This window comes from Peromyscus californicus, unplaced genomic scaffold (genome assembly GCF_007827085.1).
Source record: "Peromyscus californicus insignis strain IS unplaced genomic scaffold, ASM782708v3 Scaffold_10__1_contigs__length_136768540, whole genome shotgun sequence".
NCBI classification, from domain to species: Eukaryota; Metazoa; Chordata; class Mammalia; order Rodentia; family Cricetidae; genus Peromyscus; species Peromyscus californicus.
This window is the reverse complement of record NW_026294391.1, coordinates 59,623,868-59,644,873: the sequence shown is the minus strand read 5'-3', so window position 1 is coordinate 59,644,873 and position 21,006 is coordinate 59,623,868. Positions and strand designations below refer to the sequence as shown.

The following is a 21,006-nucleotide window of genomic DNA, read 5'->3' as shown; positions in this document are numbered from 1 at the left end:
GGATGGAATTAGGAATGGCAGTGCTTTTTTTCTTCAGAACCAAGGGTTTTGTGAATCCCGTACTGTCACCTGATGATAACTAGTGAAGGATTGGTTACCTTTTACGGTCTCTGCTTATGTTCCTTTGAGATGGGGTTCCTAAGGCTGTCCTGGAGCTTTTTCAGCCCCTTTGCCTCTGTGCTGGGGATAGCATCCCAGGTTGTATTGGGTTATTTTGGTCAGGGATATGGAATGTAGGTTCATAGACTGCCAGGCATAGAAAGTTGGCCAAGGAGTCACATTTGTCTCCCATTCAAACATAGGGCTAATGAACCCTCCAAGGAAAGATTGGAATTAAATTAAGGTCTGAGTTAGAGTTCCATACATTTGACAATTTACTATAGTTACTTGGTACCTCTACCTAATTTAACTTCTTATTTTGTTTTTCAGAGTTCCAGGAGTCAAATTTGATCTTATGCATGCTTGGCAAGCAGTCTACCCCTGATTTCAATCCTCTAGCCTTTAGGGTTTTTTTTTTTTTTTTTTTTTTTTTGAGACAGTCTTTCTTTGTAGCTCATGCTGGTCTCCTACATAATCCTCCTACCTTGTCTCCAGAATGCTGGGATTACAGGCCTATGATACCTTGCCTATCCCAAGTCAACTTTTTACACATTAAGAAAACAAACATGAAAGAAGAAGAGGCTTTTCTAGGAAGGAGTATGAGGAACATAGAAGGGGAATGAGAAGGTAATGGGATAGTGTGATCAAAACATATTCTATGACTCCCCAGGGGAGACCTTGCCTTGGAGGAAGTGGGAATGGGGGGCAGATTGGGGGGAAGGCTGGGGGGTTGGAGGAGGAAGGACAGGGGAATCTGTGGCTGATATGTAAAATTAAATTAATTATATAAAAAAAAACATTCTATCCGGGCGGTGGTGGTACATGCCTTTAATCCCAGCACTTGGGAGGCAGAGGCAGGCGGATCTTTGTGAGTTCAAGGCCAGCCTGGTCTACAGAGCGAGATCCAGGAAAGGCACAAAGCTACACAGAGAAACCCTGTCTCGAAAAAACAAAGCAAAAAAACCCAAAAAACATATTCTATACATGCACAAAGTGTCAAGAGATTAAAAAAAAGCAAAAATGAGGGGCCGGAGAGATGGCTCAGTGGTTAAGAACACTGACTACTTTTCCAACAGACCCAGGTTCAATTCCTAGCACCACATGGTGGCTTACAACTGTCTGTAACTCTAGAGGATGTGGCTTAATATTCAGTTGTGCCTTGCTATGAATTCCTTGTGCTCATAATTCTAAAGTGTGTATGTGTGTGTGTCTCCGTTTAAAGCGCCTGGATAGTCACATAGACAGAACTTCTGCCTCTGAGCTCCAGGCCCCCTCTTTAGCATTTGTTTTGGGGTATCTGCCATTTGCAAATACCCTCCTTGAGCTACTTCCTAAGATAGAGTCAACCCCAAACAAAGCCTTAAAAGACAAGCAAGGAACAGGTAGCTACCAGGCCATCTGTTAGACCCCTTAAAACTACCCAAACTAAGATGCATGTCTCACAGGCCAAATGCCTACCAACTAGACAAACAAGCTTTGTTTCTTGTGCAAATCAAGGCCTCCCCTCTCTCTCTCACTGACCCAGAGAACCTCTTAGATCAAAGGGAGTTTCCCCTTAGCAGGTGTTTCAAGCTGTGATTCAGATTGACTAGCTATCAGTACTCTTCCCCCGCCCTGCCTTGTCAGGAAACTGGCCACATAGGAAAAAAAATGACAGTTTTAACTTCTAGTGACCTACAGACTTTTCCTACCCTATCACCTGTAAGTCTATAGTTGATGCATTCGTAATCCCTTCACCGAACCACAATAAGGATATATTTCTAGCACGTAAATTCCTTTTTGATTTATCCCAACAACTAACAGACTCCACTCTTATCTCTTCCCTTTTGGGTTGCAAATAGAATTACCAGAAAGCCTCTAGCAGGGACCCCTACAATCTTGTGCTGTATACAAAACACAAGATATTACTGTTTGGGATAGGATATAGACCAGTCCTGGAGAAGGGAGACAGAGAAGGATGGGGAGGAAGGACTGAAGGATGGGGAAGAAGGACCGAAGGATGGAGAATTGAGAGATTGAAGATGAGAGAGAATTAGGATTGGAAACAACTAGGAATGGAGGGAACAGAGAATTGAGGGAATGAAGAATTGAAGGAATAAGGAATGGAAGGATTGAAAAATTACAGGAACTAGGAACTGAAGATTGAAGGATTGAGGAATTGAGGAATAGAGGGAATTAAGAATTGAGAGAACAAGAAGAAGGGAACTAAGGAAATAAAGAGACATCTGAGAGAGTTGAACTAAAGAGCTCCGAGCAACTGGATTCATTCCTGCGACACTGGTAGTGTCTCTCCAGGTTCCCTGGATTTGTATAAATTTAAGGCTGGACCTTAAATATTATACAAAATGGTAAGAGTAAAAAAATACTGGTTTAGTTATAAACATTAAATGTATTTAATTATTCAATTATTTGTTGTGCCAGAAAGTAAACTAAGGTTTGAAAGTACCCTGGAGAGAGGGGGCAAAGGGAGGGAAAAATGAAATCTGTGGTATGATTATGTAGATGGCAAAGGAGGAAAAAAATGAAAATAAGGTTGGATTTCAAACCTTGACTATTCTGTCTTAATGTGTTTCTTGTTCCTGTCTCCAGATGATGCTGTTAGAAAATATGCTGCTTGTGATGAGATACATTGAGCCCTTTGATCCAGTGAGGTTATTAAAGAATACAGTTTTGAAATCATGGTAAAATCTGGGTAAGTGACTCAGTGTCTCCACTGGGCTTGCCTAGCTAAAGAGTAGGGACAGGGAAGGTGGTCTTACTAGGCATCAGTTACTTCACATTTACCCATTATGGAAAATAGATTAAAATATTCAGTCTACAGTAAAGAAGAAAGAAGCTAACCTCCTTTTTTGACTTCCATTTTTATAGATGGTAAAATTGGAAATTTTCCAAGATTTTAGTTATGGTAGTAGATTCGAATTCTAATATGTCTACATAAAAATAAATTTGTATGCTCACTGAAAGATTTTTTATCATTTTAAAAGTCATTATGACTACTTTGGGATTTGGCGGGTATGGGGGCTGGTCATGAACTGGATATGTAACCCAGGCAGGTCTAAGACATGGCAGTCCTTCTGCCTCAGCCTCCTTATCCCTGGTAAAAGCATGAGCTATCAGGCTATTACAGTTTCTAAGATCATATTTTCCTGATGATGATAATTACCATGAGATAACATATGATTATATGCCGGGCAGTGGTAGTGCACACCTTAAATCCCAGCACTGGGGAGGCAGAGCCAGGTAAATCTCTGTGAGTTTGAGACCAGCCTGGTCTACAGAGTGAGGTCCAGGACAGGCACCTAAACCACACGGAAAAACCCTGTCTCAAAAAAAAAAGAGAGAGAAAATATGATTATATATCAAATCACCTGGGATGCTTGTTGAACATGCAGGTTGCCTGGAGGCCAGAATTTTGTCATTGGTGAAGATAAACTTTTAAGACCTGCTCCATAGACTGTCCTGCTCAAAATTCACCAGCACACCAGGATATCCGTTTCCATGGACACCTTTGGGAGACAGTTGGAAAGCCTTGGTAAGTTGTTAGTACTTTTGATGAGGTTTCTCATTTGGTAACAAAAGGAAAGTGGTCACCATGTGGCATTCCAGCCTTCTTCCATAGATAGTAAGTACTACCTGAGATTATTCTAGTTGGTAACCAGACCCTGCCCTTACGGGACTTTCCTTTTTGTGAGGTAGGATAATGGCTAAATACTAAATGTATAGTGTATCATGAATGTTTTATTGGGGTTTCCCCATTATTTTATTTCTGTTTATTTTGGTTTTTCGAGACAGTTTCTGTGTGTAGCCTTGGCTGTCCTGGAACTCACTCTGTAGACCAAGCTGACCTCAAACTCACAGAGATCCACCTGCTTCTGTCTCCTGAGTACTGGGATTAAAGGTGTGTGCCATTATCACCCAGCAGGATTTTTCCCTTTATGATGTGAAAAATAACATTCAATGATGTTAGCCAAGTGGAATGGCTGTAATCCCAGGCAGGTTGAGGTAGGAAGATTGCCATTTTGAGGCCATCATAGACTACATAGCACGACCCTGAACATAGCAAAACAATCACAACAAAGAAACATGACTAATTTTTTTTTTTTTTTTTTTTTTTTTGGTTTTTCGAGACAGGGTTTCTCTGTGTAGCTTTGCGCCTTTCCTGGTACTCGCTTTGGAGACCAGGCTGGCCTCGAACTCACAGAGATCCGCCTGCCTCTGCCTCCCGAGTGCTGGGATTAAAGGCGTGTGCCACCACCGCCCGCCTCATTGCTTCTTTTTTAAGATTTATTTATTTAATATGTATACAATGTGCTGTCAGCATGTATGCCTGCATGCCAGAAGAGAGAGAACGCCAGATATTGTTATAGATAGTTGTGATCCACCATGTGGTTCCTGGGAACTGAACTCAGGACCTCTAGAAGAACAGCCAGTGCTTTTAACCTCTGAGCCATCTCTCCAGCCCCTGCCATTGCTTCTTTACAAAAGGATGGCTGATCCAGCTGAGTGTGGGAAAATCATAGACAGTGACAGACAACCTTTTTGTTGCTCCTTTTTTGGATAGATTATAAATGTTTTTTTTTTTTTTTTAATTAATGGTTGCTGGGACTCAAACCCCCAGGATCTTAGACATACAAAACCATTGCTCTACCACTGAACTGTATCTCTGACTCTGAGGAAGATATCTTTGAAAAAATGTTGTAAAGTTTGCCAGATCCTATGAGTGAATGACCTCAAAAGAGAAGAGGAGGCGACGCCCATCAGTGATAAAGGTAACACAGTACGTAAGGTAAGTAGGGAAATAAAGCCGGACTTTGACCTCACTTTTGGTTAGGGAGACTCTTAGAAATGCCATTTCTTTTTTTGGGGGGGCGGGTGTTGAGACAGGGTTTCTCTGTGTCGCTTTGGAGCCTTCCCTGGAACTCACTCCGTAGCCCAAGCTGGCCTTGAACTCACAGAGATTTGCCTGCCTCTGCCTCCCAAGTGCTGCAATTAAAGGCATGCGCTACCACCTGACAGAAATGCCATTTTTTTCTAGTTTTTATTTATTTATGCATTTTATGTAGGCGTGCCATTTCTTTTTTGTATAAATATTTTTATTTTATAATTAATTTAATTTTACATATCAGCCACGGATTCCCCCATCCTCCCTCCTCTCCCCCAGCACTCCCCCCCAAACCACCCCCCATTCCCACCTCCTCCAAGACAAGGTCTCCCCTGGGGAGTCAGCCCAGCCTGGTACATTCAATTGAGGCAGGTCCAGTCCCCTCCTCCCTGCGCCAAGACTGAGCAAAGTGTCCCAGTATAGGCCCTAGGCTCCAAAAAGCCAGCTCATGCACTAAGGACAGGTCCTGGTCCCACTGCCTGGGGGCCTCCTGAGCAGTTCAAACTAATCAACTGTCTCACTTATCCAGAGGGCCTGGTCCAGTTCCATGGGGACTCCTCTGCCATTGGTTCACAGTTCATGTGTTTCCACTAGTTTGGCTATTTGTCCCTGTGCTTTTTCCAGTCATGGTCTCGATATCTCTTGCGCATATAATCTCTCCTCTCTCGCCAATTGGACTCCTGGAGCTCCAGGAGTGCCATTTCTAAACATAGGTTATCTGACACTGCGCTATATCCTTCTGGAACAGTTTGAGGAAACCATATGTTTCCTTGTCTCATCACCACTGCTGGGGACCAGAAGAGCTGAAATGGCTCCCAAGGGAAGTTAGCTAGATGGCAAAAGCTCCTGGTTTGGTTTTGGTTTTGTGTTAGGTACCTAATGCTCATGTCTGTGCTCTGCCACTGAGTTATACTACCAGACCCCCAAACTCCTGCTTAATAAGGTTTTGTTGGAACACAGTCATCTTCATTATTGTCTAGGGTCGTTTGTACTATAACATAGTTCAGTGGTTGTGCAGGCTGTGTGGTCAGGAGACCCTGAAATATTACCATCTGGCCTCTTCAGGAAGTCTGGCCATTCTCACTGTAAGTTAAATCCTCTTCTCATTTTATTTCTAGGGTACTTGCTTTTTACAGCTGATCCTACAAGTTGAGATCAGTTTGCTTCTGAATTTCGTCCCAGGAAAATGAAGATCAAGAACGCACATCGACACAGCAGGGTATGGTAGTGCACTCCTGTGGTCTCAGCATTCAGGGTCTGAATTCAGGATAAGCAGGATATCAAAACCAGTCTCAGTGACATGAGACCAGTCTCAAAAAATGAAAGTGTTTTCAGACTGAACTATGTATACAGAATGAACTCTGCTTTATATGCCTCATTGTAGTGAACTAATTTATTCTGTATAGTTCTCTCTTCATGGAGGAGTTTTAAAAGCCAGTTATTTCTAAGTTTACAAAAGTTGTAACCTAGGAGTTTCTTGTTTGTTTCTGTTTTTGTTTTTGTTTTTGAGACCGTGTTGCACTATGTAGCCCTGGCTGGCCTGGAACTTTCTATGTGCTGAGATTAAAGGTATTCACCTTCACACACAGCTCTTAAAAAATTTTAGAAATTATAACATGTATGTACATGCACATGTAATATGTGATAATTGGGTTTTTATTGCTTGATACCACTTATTGAGCATCTAGTATAAGACTTAAACATGAAAGTTCTCTTTTGAATTTTTACCAAAAACCGGAACAGTTGTTTTTACTTTTTTTGTTTGTTTGTTTTTTTTTTTTTTGTTTTTTTTTTTTTTGGTTTTTCGAGACAGGGTTTCTCTGTGTAGCTTTGCGCCTTTCCTGGGACTCACGTGGTAGCCCAGGCTGGCCTCGAACTCACAGAGATCCGCCTGGCTCTGTCTCCCGAGTGCTGGGATTAAAGGCGTGCGCCACCACCGCCCGGCGTTTGTTTGTTTTTTGAGACAGGATGTCTCTACACAGCCCTGACTGTCTTGGAACTCACTATGTAGAACAGGCTGGCCTTGAACTCAAAAGAGATCTGCCTGCCTCTCTCTGCCTCTCCAGTGCTAAAATTGAAGGGTTGTGCCACTATGCCCACCTTAGGATTGGATTTGGGAAAAAAAAAAAGATGTATTTATTACACATACAGTGTTGTGCCTGCATGTATCCCTGCAACTCAGAAGGGCACCGCAGTTCATTACAGATGGTTGTGAGCCACCACGTTGGTGCTGGCAATTGAGCTCAGGACCTCTGGAGGAACAGCCAGTACTCTTGACATGTGAGCCGTCTCTCTAGCCGCTTAGGATTGGATTTTTATGTGTCCAGCAAAGGTTCATTTGCTCAAGGCTTGGTTTCCAAATGTAACACAGGATTCCTTTGGAGATGGGTTTTATGCTAGGAAGTTGAGGGTGTGGCCTTGAAGGAGAGACTGTGGCTAGGACCCCTTTCTATTTTCATCATGAGCTGCTTTCTGCCTTGTGCTTTTTGTCATGATGATCTATCTTCCTTGCCATAGGCTGAAGGGAGCAGGGCCAGTTGGCATGAACTAAACCTTTTGAAACTGTGATTCAAAATAAATCTTTCCTCCTTTTGAGTTGTTTTCTCTGGTATTTTGTCATGGAGATGGTAAGGTTACTAACCCCAGTCAGCTTTCTAATTAATGGTAGAATTAGGACTTAAAAGCATAATTCCCATTGCCCTCTCCCACCCCCAATGCTGATGATTCAACACTCATGTTAAGCAACATGCTCTGTCTCTGAGCTTACACCGACAGCCAATTTTCCCCCTGTGGTTCTGGAAATTGTACCTAGGTCTTCACACACATGCTAGGCAAACAGTCTACCAGTGAACTTCGTTCTGAGCCCAATTCCTTACTCCCAGAATGCTGAAGGTAAAATGTATGGCCGTGTGTCTGCTTTATCACTGCACCACACAGCCCCCTCATTGTCTTTAATTTTTTTTTATTATTTTATGTGTATGGGTGTTTTGCCTACATATGTGTCTACCACATGTATGTATGGTGGAGTCCAGAAGAAAGGGGGCTGGATCTCCTAAGACTGGAGTTACAGACAGTTTTCAGCCACCACATCAGTGCGGGCAACCAAATGTCAGGAAAAACAGCTTAACCAATGAGCCATCTTTTTTTAAGCACCAACCCCAACTCTTGCCCCATTTTTTTATTTAAGGTGTTTTGTTGTGTGTGTGTGTGTGTGTGTGTGTGTGTGTGTGTGTGTGTGTGTGTGTGTGTGTGTTGCTAGAGACTGACCCTGGGGCCTTATGCATGGTAGTCAAGTACTTTACCAGTGATCCATTTATTTATTTTCATTTTGAGACAGGGATGTCACTTAATTATCCAGGCTGATATTAAATTCACTCTGTAGCCCCAGCAAATTAAACTTGTGGTTTTTCTGCCTTAGCCTCCCAAAGTAGTTGGAATTACAGGCAATTAAAGGCCTTTGGCACCAGTCTTGAAATCTTGTCATTGGCAGTGCTGGGTTGGGGACCCAGGCATGCTAGACCAGTACTCTACCACTGGACACCAGCCCAATTTTTACATTTTAAAATATTATAATTTGGGAGCTGAGGAAATGGCTCAGTGGATAAGAATACTTGCTATGCAGTTTCAGACCTCAACACCTACATAAAAAGCTCTGTATGCGAGCTAGAGAGATGTTTCAGTGGGTTAAAAAATAAAAAAGGCTTGCTGCTCTTGAAATGGGCAAGAGTTCGGTCCTAGTATCCCTGGTTAACTGGGTCTACAGGTGCATGCCCTGACTAACTTTTTAGAATTTTAATGCCAGATGTAAACTATTCATTATAGTCATAGGTAGGCCAGGCATGGTGGCTGATGCCATTAATCCCAGCACCAGGGAGGCAGAGGCAGGTGGAGCCCTGAATTTGGGCATGATTTACAGAGTAAGTTCCAGGCCAGTTGAAGCTCCATGATAGGACCTTGTCTTAAAAATAGTCATAGATAGAAGAATTTTCAATAAAAGTATGATAGTGTCTGGCTATAAGCCAAGATGCCCTTGCATGAATGTGACAATTTTTTCTATAGCAGGGTCTTAAAATACAGTTTTCCCTCATAGGGTGGATCAGTGGGTAAGATGCTTGTCATCCACCGAAACTGACAACCTGAGTCCAGTCCCCTGAAACCTATACAACTGAAGGAGAGAACCAAGGCCCTCAGGTTTGCCTGCCTTCCATCTACACTGTGGCACATGGCCTAAACACACATCGACAACACACTGTTAAAGAATGGCCTCTATAGAGACATCATAAAACGACCTTGTAAAAGCAGAATACCTCCTTGGTTTAAGACAGCCAAATTCATGGCAGTAGAATTTCCAAGACTGCACGACATTTTTTGGATTGTGGGGAGCAGAGGGTGTTGCTTTGGGTTTGGTTTTTTGAGACATGGTTTCTCTGTGTAACAGCCTTGGCTGTCCTGGAGCTCACTTTGTAGACCAGGCTGGCTTTGAACACACTGAGATCTACCTGTCTCTGCCTTCCAAGTGCTGGGATCAAAGGTGGCTATTTTTTGCATTCTTAAAAAAAAAAAAAAAGCTAGCAGCCAGGCAGTGTGGCACACTCCTTTAATCCCAGCACTCGGGAGGCAGAGCCAGGTGGATCTCTGTGAGTTCGAGGCCAGCCTGGTCTGCAAAGCAAGATCCAGGATAGGCACCAAAACTACACAGAGAAACCCTGTCTCAAAACCAAAAAAAAAGTTAGCTATCTGTCTTTGCAGCATTCATTTGTGTGTTTTTGTTGTTTGTTAGAAACACGGTTTTAGTGTTGACCAGGCTGGCAGGTAGGTACTGCTCTACCCTGTCTCAGCCTCCTGATAGTTTTTTTTAAATCCTTTTACCCTGTCTCCAGAACTGAATTTTCCTCACTGTTATGTTTTGTGTGCAGGTGGGTGTGCATGTATATGTGTCTATGTGGACACAGAGAGATCAGAGGTAAATCTAGAATGGCATCTTTGCCTTCTACCTGGTCTGAAACCGGATTTCTTTGTTATTTACCACCATCTATAGCTGGCCCTTCAGCTTGTATCTCCTCCTATGGGAATGGGATTATAGATGCACACAGTACACAGCCAGCTTGCGTCCTGGGGATTCAGACTCCAGTCCTCAGGCTTGCCTAGCAAGTGCTTTTTAGCTCCCCCCCCCAACCTATCTCCCTAACCCCATTTTGAATTTTTGAGGCAGTCTCTTTTGTGTGTGGCGGGGAGTATTTTGAGACAGAGTTTCGCTGTATAGCCCTGGCCATCCCAGAATTCACTGTAGACCAGGTTGGCCTCAAACTCACAGAGATCCACCTGCCTCTGCCTTTCAAGTTCTGGGATTAAAGACATGAGTTACTATGCCCGGCTCCATTTTTATTTAGTCATTTTTTAATTTTTATTTTTTCTAAAGACAGTGCCTTACTGTGTGTCTTAGGCTGGCCTTGACACATCATCCTCTGGCATGCCTCTTTCCAGTTCAAGAATTACAGGCATGCTCCATATTGCCCAGCTTTTTGTCATTTTCTGAGATTTATTTATGTTTACTTTATGTGTATGAGTGTTTTTCACACATGCATGCATGGTGCACAATGAGGGCAGAAGAGTGGATCTGATCCTTAAGAATTGAAGTTACAGATGCCTGTGGGTGCTGTGAATCAAACCCTGATCCTTTGGAAGAGCAGCCAGAGCCCATAACCAATGAGTCATGTCCAAGCTCCCATGTTTTATTACGTGTTTTGCTTTGTGACAGGATCTTGTTATGTAGACAAGCTTGTTTGTAAATCGCAGATATTCCTGCCTTGTCCTCTCAGTGCTGGAAGTAATGGCTAGGCATGGACCACCACACTCCATTTTCTGCTTTCTTTTCCTTTGAGTATATAATACAATTTTATAATTTTAGCGTTTCCTCCCCTCTCTGCCCTTAGGTCTTATCAAATGTCCCTCCTCCTCCCACTTTCTTTCCAGTTCATAGCTCTTTCTTTAATTAGGGTGGGTGTGGGTGTGGGTGGGTGTGTTCCTAAATACAAGCTGCTCATGTATATGTTTTCCAGACTGAGCATTTGAAGTTAGACAACAAATTAGTGTGACCATGGGGAAGACGTTTACTTCGACTCTCAGCATCCCCTTACTTGACTGCCGTTCATCATCTAGGGTTGAGGCTTGGTGAATTTTCCTCTGCTTTCTTTTCATTTTTTCTTTTGGAATACATTGTTTTATGTGTATGGGTGTTTTGCTTGCATGTAGTATCTGTGTATCACATGGATATAGTGCCTGACAAAGACTTGGATCTCCTGAACTAGAGTTACAGATGGTTGTTAGCGGCCATGTGGGTGTTGTGAGGTTAATCTGGTCCTCTAGACCAGCAAGTGGTCTTTTTTTTTTTTTTTTTTTTTTTTTTTGGTTTTTCGAGACGGGGTTTCTCTGTGTAGCTTTGTGCCTTTCCTGGAACTCACTTTGGAGACCAGGCTGGCCTCGAACTCACAGAGATCCGCCTGGCTCTGCCTCCGGAGTGCTGGGATTAAAGGCATGCGCTACCACCACCCTTTGGCTCAGCAAGTGGTTTTAACTGCTGAGCCATTTCTCCAGCCTTGAACCTACTTACTTAATCTTGTTGTAAAGAGGAGATTTTTTTTTTCTTTTTGTCTGACCCCACCCCTACACCCGTGGCTGTGGGACTGAATCCACAGCCTCATTCAGGCTAGGTAAATGCTCAACTCCTGAGATAATCCTAGTCCCAGTCCTATGTTTCTTTTTTGTTTTTTGAGACAGTCTCTCGGTAGCCCAGGCTGTTCTCAAATTCCCTACTTAACCTAAAATGACTTTGAGTACCCTGATCATCCTATTTCTTCAACCTTCCAAGTATTGTCCTGTCCTTGACCTCAACTGTATAGTGGAAGATGGTTTTGAACTTTGGATCCTCCTGCTTCCACTACGTGAGTTCTGGGATTACAGGCATGTGCCCCCATTCCCAGTTTATGTGGTACTGGTGATGGCTTCCAGGGCCGTACTGTGTGCTAGCCAAGCACTCCACCAATTGAGTTACATCCTAAGCCATCTCCACTTAGTTATTTTTATAAATACGAAACATGTTTAGACTTTGTCTGTTCTTGATCAGGGGACATGCTGATCTTGGTATCATTCCACATTTAGTCTATGTACAGGTGGATTAGGCAATCTGAACGTTTTGAGTGACCAGGCGAGAGGCTCATGCTGTTTTCTATGCACTCCGATCATTTTTGCTCTTGTGGCTTCATTTATTTTCTTACAGCCCATGACAATCTTCAATAAAGAAGAAACACAGTGAAGGACTATGTTAGAGGCACTCTGAGATGGCTCAAAATCCGTCCAATATAGCTCAAAACCAGGATAATGGTTTTGGTGAGATTTTTCCCTGGTTAATCATTGACACGACTTTACAAATGATTATTTTTCTTGCATGCTAGAAATTAGCCCTAGCGCCTTGAATATGCTAGATAAGTGCTCAACCAATGATTGATAGTTCCACCCCTGCATACCTTATTTGACAATATTACCTGACAGAAATAGTTTAAGGGAGGAAGGATTTTTTCTTTTCTTTTTTTTTTTCAGAGCTGAGGATCGAACCCAGGTCTTTGCACTTGCTAAGCAAGTGCTCTACCACTGAGCTAAATGCCCAACCCGGGAGGAAGGATTTTTATGTTATTTTTTTTAATTTATTTATTTTGTATGTGAGTATGCACATTGCATGGTGCACATGGACTTTGGGAAGTTGGTTTTCTACATTCACCATATGAATCCCAAGGATGGGAAAGCAAGTACTTTTCCCCAATGAGGCAACTTGCCAGCCCATGTAAGGATTTGTTTGGCTCACAGTTTCAGAAAACACAGTCCAACATAGTGGGCAATGGTTGATGCTTCCTCTACTGCTTTGGCAATTTTGGGTACTATTTCTTACATCTTGATGCAGAGAATGGGGGAAGTAGAAAGTCTGGGCTAGTACCCTCAAAGGTCTTCTTCCACTAACCTACTTCTCAAAAAAACACTACCGTAACCAAGTCATCCTTGGCTGGGGACCAAGTTTTCAAACACATGAGCCTGTGGGGACATTTTATCTTATTATATTGAATTTTTTTCTTTGATTATAACACTGTCCTGGTAGGTAAGTTAGGAACCATGCTTTGGATGATTTACCATGTCAGTCCCTATATTTGACTTTCAGGATTCTGAGGAGTAATGCGTCCGTGAATATCTCAGACGGAGACATGGACAAAGGAACAGGTATCTCACTCCATTAGGTAAGTGATAGTTGACAATGGAAGAAGCATTTTGCTGGCTCATGCCTGTAATGCCACCACTTGGGAGGCTGAGCCAGGAGGATCCAGGCAGGGCTGCATAGTTAAGACTCATCTCAACTGAAGAAAAGGAGTAAGGAAGGAAAAAAAATTACCCCTTTTCCCTTTGGCTATTTTGTGGTATTTGTTGTATTCAATAGCTTTTCTAAGACTGAGCTAGCCTTACATTTCTGGGAAAACTCTACTTCCCAAGGCTTCTGAATTCCGTCTGTTAAATTTGCTATTTTTAATTTTATTCTTTTTTTTTAAATTCATTAGTGTTTTATTTCCAATTTTGGGTGGGGAAGGTTGAAAGACTTGTCATTTGATGGAATCATTACTGATATGGATTTTGCCTGCTTTTTCAAACTAAGGAGATCTCAAACATATGCCATGCCATTAAATATGCTTTAATGGCATCATTTTTAAAATGGCACACAGTATCCACTGTATGAATAGAGGACATTAATTTACATTTGCAGTTTCGACTCATCTTAGTTACTGTTCTGCCTTCCTCCTTTTCTGAGCTGCAGATCGAATCCAGGACTGTTACAAGCTAGGCAAGCATACTTCTACTGAGCTACGCTCCTAGCCCAAACTGCTCTCTTAATTGTACTTATATAGAAAATGCTACAGTTAGCATCCTTGTAGGTCAATTGTTCAATATCATGCTTATCTCCTAAGATTTGAAGAAGTGTACAGTCCCTCTAATGAATATGACAGTAACCATTTTTCCACATTCCACATTGACTCTAGTAAGCCATATTAAGTGTTTTTTGAAAAAATTCACCAATTGCAAGATAAATGTAGTAGTTCGTGCCTATAATGCCAGAAATTGGAAGGCTGAGGCTGGAACATCACTGGAAGATGGAGTCCAGCATGTCCTATGTTATGTAATTCTGTTCTCCAAAATACCACAAACAAGAAAAGAAAAAAAATTTTTTTTTTTTACTGTTTGTGAAAGCAATTGATTCCTAATGAAATAAAACAGCCATAGTGTTTTTTGGCTCTTTGAGTTTTATTCCTTTTTTAAAAATTTTTTTGTTGTTTTTCGAAACAGGATTTCTTTGTGTAGCCCTGGCTGCCCGAGAAGTAGCTCTGTAGACCAGGCTGGCCTTGAATTCAGAGATTTACCTGCCTCTGCCTCCCAAGTGCTCGGGATGAAGGCATGTGCCACCAGGCCCAGCCTCCATTTATTTTGTAAATTATTCTCTTTATTGTTTGTATTTGTGAATGAGTTAGTGAGTACAGATGCTCACTTGTATGCAGTGTGTGCAGAGAGCAGAGGACAACATTCAAGAGGTTTTTTTTTCCCTTTTGTCTTACTGAGGCAGTTTCTCTTGTTTCTGCTGTTTGCTTGTCTTCATTTTTACTGCTGTGCACTCCAGGCTAGTTCGCTTGGGAGCTTCACGAAGTTTTACTGTCTGTACTTTTGGAGTGCTGGCTTTACAGATAGGTCCACTAACTCCATCTTTTTACATGGTTAGTGCCTTTAGCCACTGAGCCATCTCCTTGACCCTCCTTAACTTCTCTTGCAATGCATGGTCTCAAGCATGTTAGGCAATTTGAGTTTCCTTTTTGTTTGTTTGGTTTGGTTTGGTTTTTCAAGACAGAGTTTCTCTGTGTAGCCCAGGCTGCCCTGGAACTCGCTCTGTAGTCCTGGCTGGCATCGAACTCAGAGATTCACCAGCCTCTGCCTCATGAGTGCTGGGGTTGAAGACGTGTGCCACCACTGCCTGGCTATCAATTTGTGTTTCTTAGACTGAGTTGCAACTCTGTTTGATTTGTTTTTGTGAATTTGACTTTTTATTGGGGTTTAAGACATGGGATGGAAATGATCAGCTTTGGAGACAATTGTTTGCTTTTATTTGATGTTTTTGAGACAAGGTATCATAGCTTAGGGTGCCTTGGATCTCACTATGTATTCCATGCTGGCCACAAACTCATGGCAGTTCTCTCCTCTTAGTTTCTTAAGGGCTGGTATTAAGGCTTGAGCCACTAGGCTTGGTCCTATATTGAAATTTATTATCTCCTATTTCAGATATTTTGTGTGGCCTACCTTACAGATCCTTACGTGGCTAGCCCTAGTATCCTTTTCTTTGCGACTTCTTGCCTGTGTATTTAGATTTTTGTTTGCTTGTTTTTCTTTTTTATTTGAGGCAATGTTTTGCTACTTAGTCCAGTCCAACCTCAATTCATAATCCTTCTGCCTTCTCCTTCCAGGTACTAGGATTACAGGTATATGCCACTAATAATATGCCCAGTTTCCACTTAGTTTTTATAAGATGAACATAAGTATAATTTCCTGTAGTTTATAATCCATTTATTTTTGCAATTTTTATGTTGTTTTGGAATGGGTTCTTTTTAAATGACATTTTTATTAATTGTTTGAGAATTTCATATACTATATTTTGAACCTATTCTCCCTCCTACCCCAAAAAACAGGATGTTACATAACCCATGCTGGCCTTAAACTCAATGTGTAGCCTAGGATGACCTTGGATTTCTCATTCCTATTTCTACACTCTATGATTAAAGGCCCAGGGCTATTTTTTCACTTCAATGGTTCTGGGCATCGAACACAGGGCCTCGTGAACTACTAAGTTTGTACATGCTAGTGAAACAGCAGTCTGCCCTTGAGCTCCACATATTTACCCTCTCTTGACATTTTCTTTTGAGATGAGATCTCACTGAGGTGCCCAGGCTCTTATTAAACTCACTCTACTATAGCCCAGGCACTCCTTGAAAATTGGAATTGTCCTAATTTAGCCTCAACCCCACTCCCCGTGCCTGGAATTGTAATGTGTGCCATGGGGCTGGAGAGATGGCTTAGAGGTTAAGAGCCCTGGCTGCTCTTCCAGAGGTCCTGAGTTCAAGTCCCAGCAACCACATAGTGGCTCACAACCATCTAGAATGTGATCTGGTGCCTTCTTCTGGTGTGCAGACAGAACACTGTGTACAAAATAAATAAATCAAAAAAAAAATGTGTGCCATGATTTGTGACTTATTTCTGGATTTGGTGTATAGTTTTCTTATTTATTTTATTATTATTATTTGTTTTGGGTTTTTTGTTTTTTTTGTTTTTTTTTTGTTTTGGTTTGGTTTTTCGAGACACGGCTTTTCTGTGTAGTCCTGGCTGTCCTGGAACTCACTCTGTAGAGCAGGCTGGCCCTTGAAGTCATAGAGATCTGCCTGCCTCTGTCTCCCAAGTGCTGGGATTAAAGGCGTGCGATACCACTGCCCAGTGTCATTTTCTTTTTTAAAATGTTTATTTATATTAGTTGTTTTCCTACATATATGTGTGCACACCTCAGGGGTGCCTGGTACTTTGGAGGCCAGAAGAGGGTGTTGGATTCCTTGGAACTGGAGGAGCTATAGATAGTTGTGAGCCTCCATATGGGTGCTAGGAATTGACTCAAATCCTCTGAAAGAGCTGACAGTGCTCTTACCTTGTGAGCTATCTCTCCACCCCGTGCCCCCCCCCCCATAATTAGTTATCTTAATGTCTAGCACATTCAGGGTTGGGAGGTGCACTAAGGGTATTTGTGAGGACCTCAGTAGTACTGAGTTTCAGAATCTCTCCAGTGTTCTGCTTCTAACATAATATACTGTTCTCCCAGCTCCTCTTTCTTTGGATTGTCTGCTCAGCTTTGCTACCACTGGCTTATGCTTTCATGGGCATTTGCAAAGTTTTCATATTAGGTATTATAGTTTCATTTTTATGGGCTGTATGGGTTTTGCTGTTGTGGCACAAAAACAAATATAGGCGGTGCATAAACACGTAAGTCCATTTGTGTTCCAAAAAAACTTTTATAAAAAGCTTTATTATATATTTTATAAAAAGCTTTATTATATATATATATATATATATATATATATTTTTTTTTTTTTTTTTGGTTTTTCGAGACAGGGTTTCTCTGTGTAGCTTTGCGCCTTTCCTGGATCTCGCGCTATAGACCAGGCTGGCCTCGAACTCACAGAGATCTGCCTGGCTCTGCCTCCCGAGTGCTGGGATTAAAGGCGTGCGCCACCACCGCCTGGCCTTTATTATATATTTTATAACAGCTTTATTGGTGTGGAGGCTGCAGTTTGCCCACACCTGTTTTACTACGTTTTGCTCTTATAACCTGTATTTCTGTTTCCAATGTTCATGACTCTGATTCTCTGCTATAACTTTCTTTAAGATACATTTATTTTCTGTGAGTGTTTTGCCTACATGTATGTAAGTGTATCACATGTGTGCAGTGCCCTCAGAGGTCAGAAAAGGGGTGTTAGGCACCTACCACTGGAATTACAGAACCTGGGTTCTTTGTAAGAACAGAAAGTGCTCTTAACTGCTGAGCCATGTCTCCAGCCCCACCTTTGTAAAATGTTGGAAGTTTTTTGTTTGTTCATTTGTTTTCATTGTTGTTTGTTTTCTTTTCTGAGGCTCTGGCTCTTTAGCCCAGGCCTAGAACTCACTGGGTAGCTCGGGTTGATTCGAAACCTGCAGTGATTCTCAAGACTCCACCAGAATTAGAGATGTTACTGTTCTCAAATGACATGCGTTTAGCTCTTCAGTTTTTCCCTCCAGTTTGTGGCTACTGATGACCTGTTTCCATATCACAGGGTTTCTCTTTGTTTCTTTCAGAGAACACAGGTCTTAGCTAACTAACCTCGGGAGTTCCGGTGTCATTAGTGGCCTGTACTGTGTTGTGGAAGTGATTGATTGTATTACTTCAGTATAATTCCAAGTAGCTGTATTCCTTCTGCCGTAGTTTGCTTACTCTGAGAGTGATAAATCATGGTCCAAAAAAACTTGGCGAAGGAAAGCGTTTATCTAACTTACATGCCATAGACTAAAGCCGAGGTAGGAAATTAAGAGACCATGGAGGAATGCTAACTGGCTTGTTCCCCTGCATTGCTCTGCTATCTTTCTCCTACAGCCCAGGCTCACCTGCCCAGCAGTGGCACGACTAATGGGCTCTGGCCCTGTGCATCACTCGGCAATCAAGAGAATTCCCTCAGATATGGCCACAGGCCAGTCCAATGGAGACAGTTGCTCAATTAAGGTGCCATCTTCCCAGGTGTGATTAAAAACCAAAATTACCTATCACCATTTGAAAGGGTATTCCTCTCACTCCATATGTCACTGTAGGAGCAGGCTTAAGTTTCTGAAATTTGTCTCTTATGTAGTATCATGACTTTCAGCTTGTCTCTGGTTCTCTGTGCATGTCACCTTGCCTCTGCTGCCGACAGGTGTCGTCATACTGTCTCCTTAAGATCTTACCTCCATGTGAAGGTTTTTCCTTCACTCCTCACTGGAGCTTTTTTTGTGATCTATGGGCATGGCCTTCTTGTTCCTGCGTCTTTCTCTGTCTAGACTGTGCTTTAGCTCTCATTGCTGTCCAGTGTCTTCAGTTGTTCAAACTGATTCCTCAAGGCTTGTGATGTTCCCTGAGACCGTGGCTATGGCGATTCCTATTTGTCAGGTCTCGGCCATTTTCTACAGTTGTTTGTTATGTGTGAATGTCTTTTCTCCCTGTGTATAAATCAAACTTGCTTCATCCTAAAACAGTCCAGTTAATGTAAGTATAACTAATATTATTGAATTGCTTTAAAACCTGAAAGGCAACCCAGCCTCGGGGTGGTGTCATATCTGACTGTCTTTGGACCTTGACAGCCTCACAGATAGCTCTGCAACCCTGTTCTCCTAGCATTGTCTCGCTTTCCCCCTGCTGCTAACTCACTTCCTCATCCTTTTTACCCTACTGTAGACGAATAGTTTCTGCTGATTTATAGCTCTTGAGTCATTCCTTTGCAAATTGGTTCATAACTTGATCTGAACCCTTTCATGATTCTTCCATGGAGTGTAGTGTTTGTTTTCTTTCATATATCCATTTACTCCATTAGCTGACTTTTGTTTCTTTCTTTTTGTCTACTTTGTTTTTGAGACATAGCATCCTGGAACATAAGCTGGCATCAAAGTTGCTTTGGTAGGTGAGGCTAGCCTTACATTCCTGATCCTCATGTCTCTGCCTCCCAAAGATGAGATACAAGTGTATACCACCATACCTAACTTGTGTGCATTTATTTATTCACTGATGCTAAGGATTAAACCTAGGGTCTCACACACGCTAGACAAGTGTTCTCCCATTGAGCTGTATTGCAAGTCTTTGTGTTTTGCAACTTTAAATTATATAGAATTTTGTCACCTTGTCCTTGTTAGAGGAAAATTTTGTGGTATGAAAAGTCTTGGGCTGTTGACCAGCTTATGGGTACATGTCCTAATGTCCTTGAATCTGATCCCTTTTTTTGGGAGGGAGGGTGTGGGGTTGTCTAACCAGTTGTGGGTTTAGTGTATACATAGTTAGCTACAAGAATGGTTTCTTTAGCCATGCTTATTTGATTGTTTTTTCAAATTTCTTTAAAAAGAATTTGGGCATGGGTAGGAGTGATATTGTTTGTTGAATTCTGAATTGAATTTAAAACTTTCTGTTGCAGCAATTTTCACATCTCTCAAAGATTCACTTTCTAGTGAACATAAGTTGTTATTGTTTGTTTGATTTTACTTTGTTTTAAATATGGTTCCTCCATCTTGTGTTCCTGCTGAGGGCATTCCAGGTTTAAGTAGAATTTGACTTCCTTGATGGAAAATCTTATGGAAAACTACCCAACTCTATTCTAGAAACCCAAGGTCAGGATGTCCTAGGTAACTTATCTTACCTTCTGTTAAACTGTTTGTGCAGGAACCCCTTCAAGGTAACTGCTTATCTTAGTGACTGTTAAACTGCCTGCCTTTTGCTGGACCCCTCCAGGTAATGACTTATCTTAGAGAATGCCTGCCTTTTGCCGGAACCCTCCAGGTAATGGCTTATCTTAAGAGACCACCTGACTCTGCAGGACCCCCTCCAGGTAATGGCTTATCTTAGTGACTGCCTGAATCTGCAGGACCCCCTCCTGGAATGGCTTATCTTAGTGACTCCCTGGATCTGCAGGACCCCCTCCTTCAATGGCTTATCTTAGTGAATGCCTGACTCTGCAGGACCCCCTCCAGGTAATAGTTTATCTTCGTGACTGCCTGAATCTGCAGGACCCCTTCCTGGTAATGGCTTATCTTAATGACTCCCTGCCTCTGCAGGAACCTCTGTGGGTAAGCTTATCTTAGTGACTCACTGCCTCTGCAGGATTCCCTCCAGGTAATGGCTTATCTTAGTGACTTCCTGCCTCTTCAGGACCCCTCCAGGTAACAGCTTATTTTAGTGACTTTTTTAACTGCCTGCTTCTGTGAACTCCCCCTGTAGCTGCCAACTGAGATGATGCCAGAACATGGATTTTGCTTTCAAAAACTTTGTGCTCTGGACACTCAGGGCTTTTCCTAGGTGCCCAAATACTTGGGTATTGTCCCAGCCAACGACAATGAAGACTTTCATTTGACTATAAACTCTTTGAGTGGTCATCTCTAGGAGGCTACTGCAATCAGCTGCTCACCAAGTGTGCATAGTCGGGTCTCCTTTCTCTTCTTCATTCCATGGCAAAAATCTAGGAATTTTCTTTTTTTCTATTTTAAGATTTATTTATTTATTATATATAGTGTTCTGCCTGCTTGTGTTCTTGTAGGCCAGAAGAGGGCACCAGATCTAATTGCAGGTGGTTGTGAGCAACCATGTGGTTCTGGAGGACCTCTGGAAGAGCAGTCAGTGCTCTTAACTACTGAGCCATCTCTCC

The 21,006-nt window shown here is 42.1% G+C and overlaps 1 long non-coding RNA gene across 22 annotated transcripts in view; it reads left to right on the top strand.

Annotated features, from left to right (window-relative positions):
• The window catches only part of LOC128107960 (uncharacterized), a 58,299-nt gene that overhangs the window by 13,190 nt on the left and 24,103 nt on the right, over positions 1–21,006 (top strand). For 13 of the 22 annotated variants that reach the window (XR_008217260.1, XR_008217264.1, XR_008217265.1 and 10 more), the window contains 7 exons: positions 2,689–2,791; positions 3,492–3,631; positions 3,892–4,868; positions 6,100–6,200; positions 9,072–9,172; positions 12,258–12,367; positions 13,188–13,263. This is a non-coding gene — a long non-coding RNA (uncharacterized LOC128107960). Of the gene's footprint in view, positions 1–594; positions 727–2,688; positions 2,792–3,491; positions 3,632–3,887; positions 4,869–6,099; positions 6,201–9,071; positions 9,173–12,257; positions 12,368–13,187; positions 13,264–15,340; positions 17,093–18,224; positions 18,366–21,006 lie in introns of those variants that run through there. The other 9 variants (XR_008217262.1, XR_008217253.1, XR_008217258.1 and 6 more) reach the window with 9 other exon arrangements.